This window comes from Camellia sinensis, chromosome 4 (genome assembly GCF_055761805.1).
Source record: "Camellia sinensis isolate YWXY chromosome 4, ASM5576180v1, whole genome shotgun sequence".
In the NCBI taxonomy this organism is placed as follows: Eukaryota; Viridiplantae; Streptophyta; class Magnoliopsida; order Ericales; family Theaceae; genus Camellia; species Camellia sinensis.
The window spans coordinates 138,147,830-138,153,193 of NC_138964.1; the positions used below are offsets into that span (position 1 = coordinate 138,147,830).

The following is a 5,364-nucleotide window of genomic DNA, read 5'->3' on the forward strand; positions in this document are numbered from 1 at the left end:
TGACGGAGGTGAGAGGTGATCGACGTGATTGCAGATCTCTCTCTTTCTTGTCTTTCTATCGTAGACGACGATGAAAGAGAGGATAAGGAGTCGAAGAGACGGTGGCAGTTCTTATGGTGTAGTGGACGACAGAGACATGAAGCCAACGACGATGGTTCTGATGGCGGATGACTGGTGACGGATGAGAGAGAGTTTAGAGGGAGAGATGGTTGGGTTTAGAAAGAGAGAGCGAGAGGAAGAGAAAGAGAGAGAGAGTGGTGTGTGGCGTCGTATATATGATATATATATGTAGGGGCATTTTGGTCATTTTGTCTCAATTTGTCCTTATGGATGAATGAAATAGCAGTTGGACCTTTGGGTAAGGAAAATTTAAAATTAAAATTTTCCCCCGAATGCCCTACAAATAAAAAGTAGAAACACAATTGTCAAACTCCACCTCACCTTCAATCACACTTTTCATCTTTGAATTGATACAATTTCCATAATTTATATATCATCTGGTGGTGGTAGTGGTTGGGGTGAGTACTAGGGTTACGTTTAGTGGAATTAAAATTTTATGATTACAAATATAATTAAAAAGTGGATAATTAATTAATTAATTTTTTTGATGTGAATACTATTAATAACATCATGAATATATCCAAGCCTTGTTTAGTACTGTCACGACCCAAACCCGTCCCTATAGGTTTAGCATCGTAACCGGCCAGTAATCCTGGAATTACCGAAGGCCTCTGAGACAGATTAACATAATATTAGGGGCTAGCGGAAGCAAATAACAAATATACAACGTCCATTGAGCTGTGCAGACTTATATGAGACAAAAAAATTTTAAACTTTTTACATACATATATACACATCGTCCCTACGTCATAATATATATACAGATCAAACAAAAAGGACTTAGCCTCTTTTACAAAATACACAAGACTTGTTTAACCAAACAAGAAAACAGAACTAAAACTTTAAATCACATCGCAACAATCACTTGACATATTCGGAACCTCTACGGGAGGCACAATGGTTGGCTGACAAAAACAGAAATGAAGGCCGTCAACTCTGGACCTGATCACGTACCGGCTCACCTACATACATAATATAAACTGTGAGCGAAAGCTCAGTGACCAATAACAGAGTAAAGGGGTTTCAATGGATGAGTTCATACAAATTCATAAATCATAATTCAGTTTCATATCAAATTCATAATTTGTCCAGATCATATACAGACAGAAATCATAAGTCATGCGTAAGCATACGTGATACATTCATTAGCATTAACAGAACAGAACAGAACAGAACGTATACAGTTGAGGTTACGAATAACCAGTTCCATAAAGGAACCTCCGGATCCGGGCAACAGAACAGAACAGAACAGAAGCTGAGCCTCGTGATAGGGCCTCCAGTACGGGTAACAGAGTGCAGACAGAAATAAGTTCCATAAAGGAACCTCCGATATCGGGTAACAGCTAATAGATATCACATGATGCTAAGGATGTCACAAATACATATCAGAAATTGAACAAGCATTCATTGTACAGAATATATCATTTCGAAAAATAGATCTTGTTTTATCACACAGAAAATAGATACAGTTGAACATAACTTTACTAAGTTATTACTCACAGATAGCTGCAGAAGAAAATCAGACAGACTGGACATATCAGATAAACCAAGCAGACAATGGCGCGTGACCTACACAAGCACATAACATAAACACATTGAAATACCTTCCTTGATCAAACTTGACTTTTCTAGTCTTTTTCTGTCTAAATAGTCCGAAGTTCTACTACGCTGATTCTTTCTCATTCAAATAAGCCAGGTTCTCATTTTACATATTCTTTCATTACTAAGCCCTTCTCTTCCAAATAGATTGTTCTTTTACTTGGCTTCTTAAACAATTACCACTAGATCAATGATTTATTCTTCAACTAACTAATCTATGTTGATTGGTAGCTTATTAATCTTTATTGAGTCATAAATCATGTCTAGAATGCCTTGGAAAGAGATGAGAATAAAAATGTGAACTAAATGCAATTTTCCAAAATATTCTGAAAATGGATCTCCGCTCGAGCGCCACTTTGGTCGCTCGAGCGGACTGTAAAATTTGAAAAACTTTTGGGAGCTCGATTTTTACGCTCGAGTGAGACTTTCCTCGCTCGAGCGGACAACGTAAATTCTGAAATTCCAAAATTGCAATTGAAGTTCAAATTTGGTATTCAAAGCCTCAAAACATGTACTTTTGGTACACAAAAACGGAGAACCGTTGGATAATTTAGCAAACACTCTCGATTAGAAATCATTTATTCAGAATCATGCTCCACTTGTTCAAATTTAGTTTTAACTCATTTTCTCCCCATCAAACCCACAAATTTTAAAACATGAATTAGACTCCCAAAACTCTTGCAAATTCATGATGCATGTGTGATTGAAACTCAATTTCATATAAGACAAATAAATTCAAACCTAAAATAGTTATTTTCAAATTAACTTCTATGATTTTGGATCTAATTCAATTTCTACACCATTTTACTAATTCCTTTTAATGTACATGAAATTGAAGTTATATGACTCTTAGGAAAGTATTTGCATGTATGACATTAAGATCAAAACTAATTAATTTTCTATATTCAAAATTAAATCAATGTTTAATTTTCCATAAACTCATACTCTTTAATTTGAATAAAACTTTTAAATTAAAATTAAACCAATTCCTATCTTTCATAGTAAAATCAAGAACTTGTCTAACTTTAGGATTAACTCCCAAATTTCCATAAACTTAATTTTTCTAATAAAAATTTATTCCTTCTTCTCTTCAAAAACATGAAATTGTTCACCTTAAATTCCTCAAAATCCATGATGCATGTATAAAACACTTATCAAATCCAACCAATTTTCCATTATCAAGCTCAATTTATAATTTGACTTCTTAATTTATATCACAAATTAATCTCAAGCTCATAAACTTTAAAATATGAATTAAATTATAAAATCTTGAAAATTTACAATGCATGTAATGATAAACTTCAAATATGTGAAGGATGAAGAAAATCAAACTCAAATATTTAATCACAACATCAAACCCCCAATAATTAATTTCTAATTTAATTTCCATAACCATCCACATGCATGTAACCCATTTCAATTTAATTTCCATAATCTTATACTTAAGCTAATTTTTCTTCATCTTCTTGCTATTGATTCCAATTTCATCCTTAATTTCAAGTATAATGTAAAGATTCTACACATTTAACATAAATTCCATACCTTAGTTGAATCCCTTCTAATTCTCCTTGGGTTCCTTCCAAAAACTTGAGCCTTCCTTTAAATTTTCTTGGACTTTTCTTGCTTTTCTTCCTGGCCTTTCTTCCTTTAGTTAGATTTTCTTTCCTTCCTTTGTTCCCAGCAGTCTACACACACACAAACCCACACTCTCTCTCTCGGCTGTTCTTCCTCCCCCTTTTTTTTTTTCAACAATGATAGAGATCACTAATTTTTGAACTCTAAAAAGACCACTAATGACATGACACTCAATGAAAAAGGAAAAAAAAATACAACACCAAGGCTAAAACATCAAATCATTCCTGGTGGGGCCCACTGCCACATCATTAGTGATAGCACTAATTAGTGCTCTCACTCATTTTCCTTTTTTTTTTCTCCTTCAAATGTTGTTTTGAGCCTAATGACACCAAGGATCTTCTAGAGTGAAATTTCCCTAAAGTTTCCTAAAGTGTTATATTGTGTGGTTGAGATTTACTGGCAAGTCACATCAGAAAAATTGATGTGACTTGCCAGTAAATCTCAACCATACACTGTAACACTTTAGGAAACTTTAGGGAAAAATCACTCTAGAGGATCCTTGCTCGCCTAATGAAGCTATACACTTTCTTGAACTCATATATTAATATATTTATATAAATATTATCTGTTGCCTTCACCTTACACGCACACATCACAACCAGATTTCTCAGTACACCCACCTAAATTTCTCAGTGCACCCACACCTGTAATTCTAGTTTATTCCATAAGGCAATTTATGCTTGGGATTAATTTTAATTAAGCAACACTTAGTCTTAATAAATCTGGGTTAGCACATAATTAATTAATCATAACTAATTACAAATCCCACACAATTTAATTAGTTTAATTTGACTTCCATTAAGGCCCAATTAATTTTATTTAATTTTATCAATCCGAATCAGATTTTTATCAAACTCCCGAAAGGCTCCAAATTTCCTTCACTTAAGTTACATATTCAAATTGGACACCCCAAAAATAAATTTAATTCGTAATAATCCCAATTCTCAATCTTTATAATTTAATTAACTTAATTTTCTCCAATTTGGATCTAATTAACCGAATCTCAATTTTACTAAACTGAATCGAATATTTAATTAAACTCCCAAATGGGTCCGTCATTAAGATTAAATTGATTTAACTTCTCAATCTTACTTCCTTAAGCCATTTGGACTCTTAATTTCTAATTTCGAAATAACTTTTTAATAGAATCATATATGAATCAGATTCCACAATTCTTATAAATTCCAAATTAAATTATAAAACTCGGCAATTAAATTCCAAATCTCCTTAATTAATCAAGTACTAATCATTATACATGATGGGGCCGTTAGAAGTACAGTGACTACCATCAATTTTTAATTAACTTTATTTTTTATATTGGTTAACTTTATAAGATGAGCGATTCAAATAATCAAAATTAACTTAATTTTTTATATGGGTTAACTTTATAAGATGAGCGATTCAAAAAATCAAAGTATCCGAGAGTGAATCCACAATAGGCAAATTATGGATTGCATTTTCTTGTACTACAAAGTTATAATATTTTTGAATTTGATTTTTTTTTCAATGTTGTTTGGTTTAGAATTTTCAATTTTTTTTAAAAAATTTTAATACGTAATTTTTTTAGTGAATTTTTTAAATATGTTAATTGTTATTTTTTTTTTATATTTTAAATTCACTTAATCTAGTTACACTTAAATGGTAAGTTTGATTATCAGGATTAATAGTGAGGGGATTAATAATCTATGAGATTAGTATAGGATTGATTATCTCACTTGTCCATGTTTGTCTTGTAATAAATATCAAAATATATAATTCCAATTATATGTATGTTTTGCATTATTAGTTGCATGATTAAAAAATTCATCAAATTTGTTGAATAGAGTGACTATTGAAATCTAATACGAATGGGCAAATTACATTGATGATCCTTGTAGTTTGAACCTTGTGTCACTTTGGTCCCTAACCTTTCAATTGTGATACATTTGACCCTATATTTTAAATTTCGTTTCACATAAGAATAATTGAAGACATTGTTACTTCATTTAAAGGGTAAAGTTATTAATTTGA

The 5,364-nt window shown here is 31.8% G+C and overlaps 1 long non-coding RNA gene across 1 annotated transcript; it reads right to left on the reverse strand.

Moving 5' to 3' along the window:
- Nucleotides 1-816: 816 nt before the first annotated feature.
- LOC114316040 (uncharacterized) lies at nucleotides 817-3,460 on the reverse strand. The gene is made up of 3 exons (XR_003648044.2): nucleotides 3,262-3,460; nucleotides 1,621-1,689; nucleotides 817-1,082 (listed from the first exon to the last, which is right to left on the reverse strand). It is a non-coding gene; the product is annotated as an uncharacterized LOC114316040 (long non-coding RNA).
- Nucleotides 3,461-5,364: the final 1,904 nt, after the last annotated feature.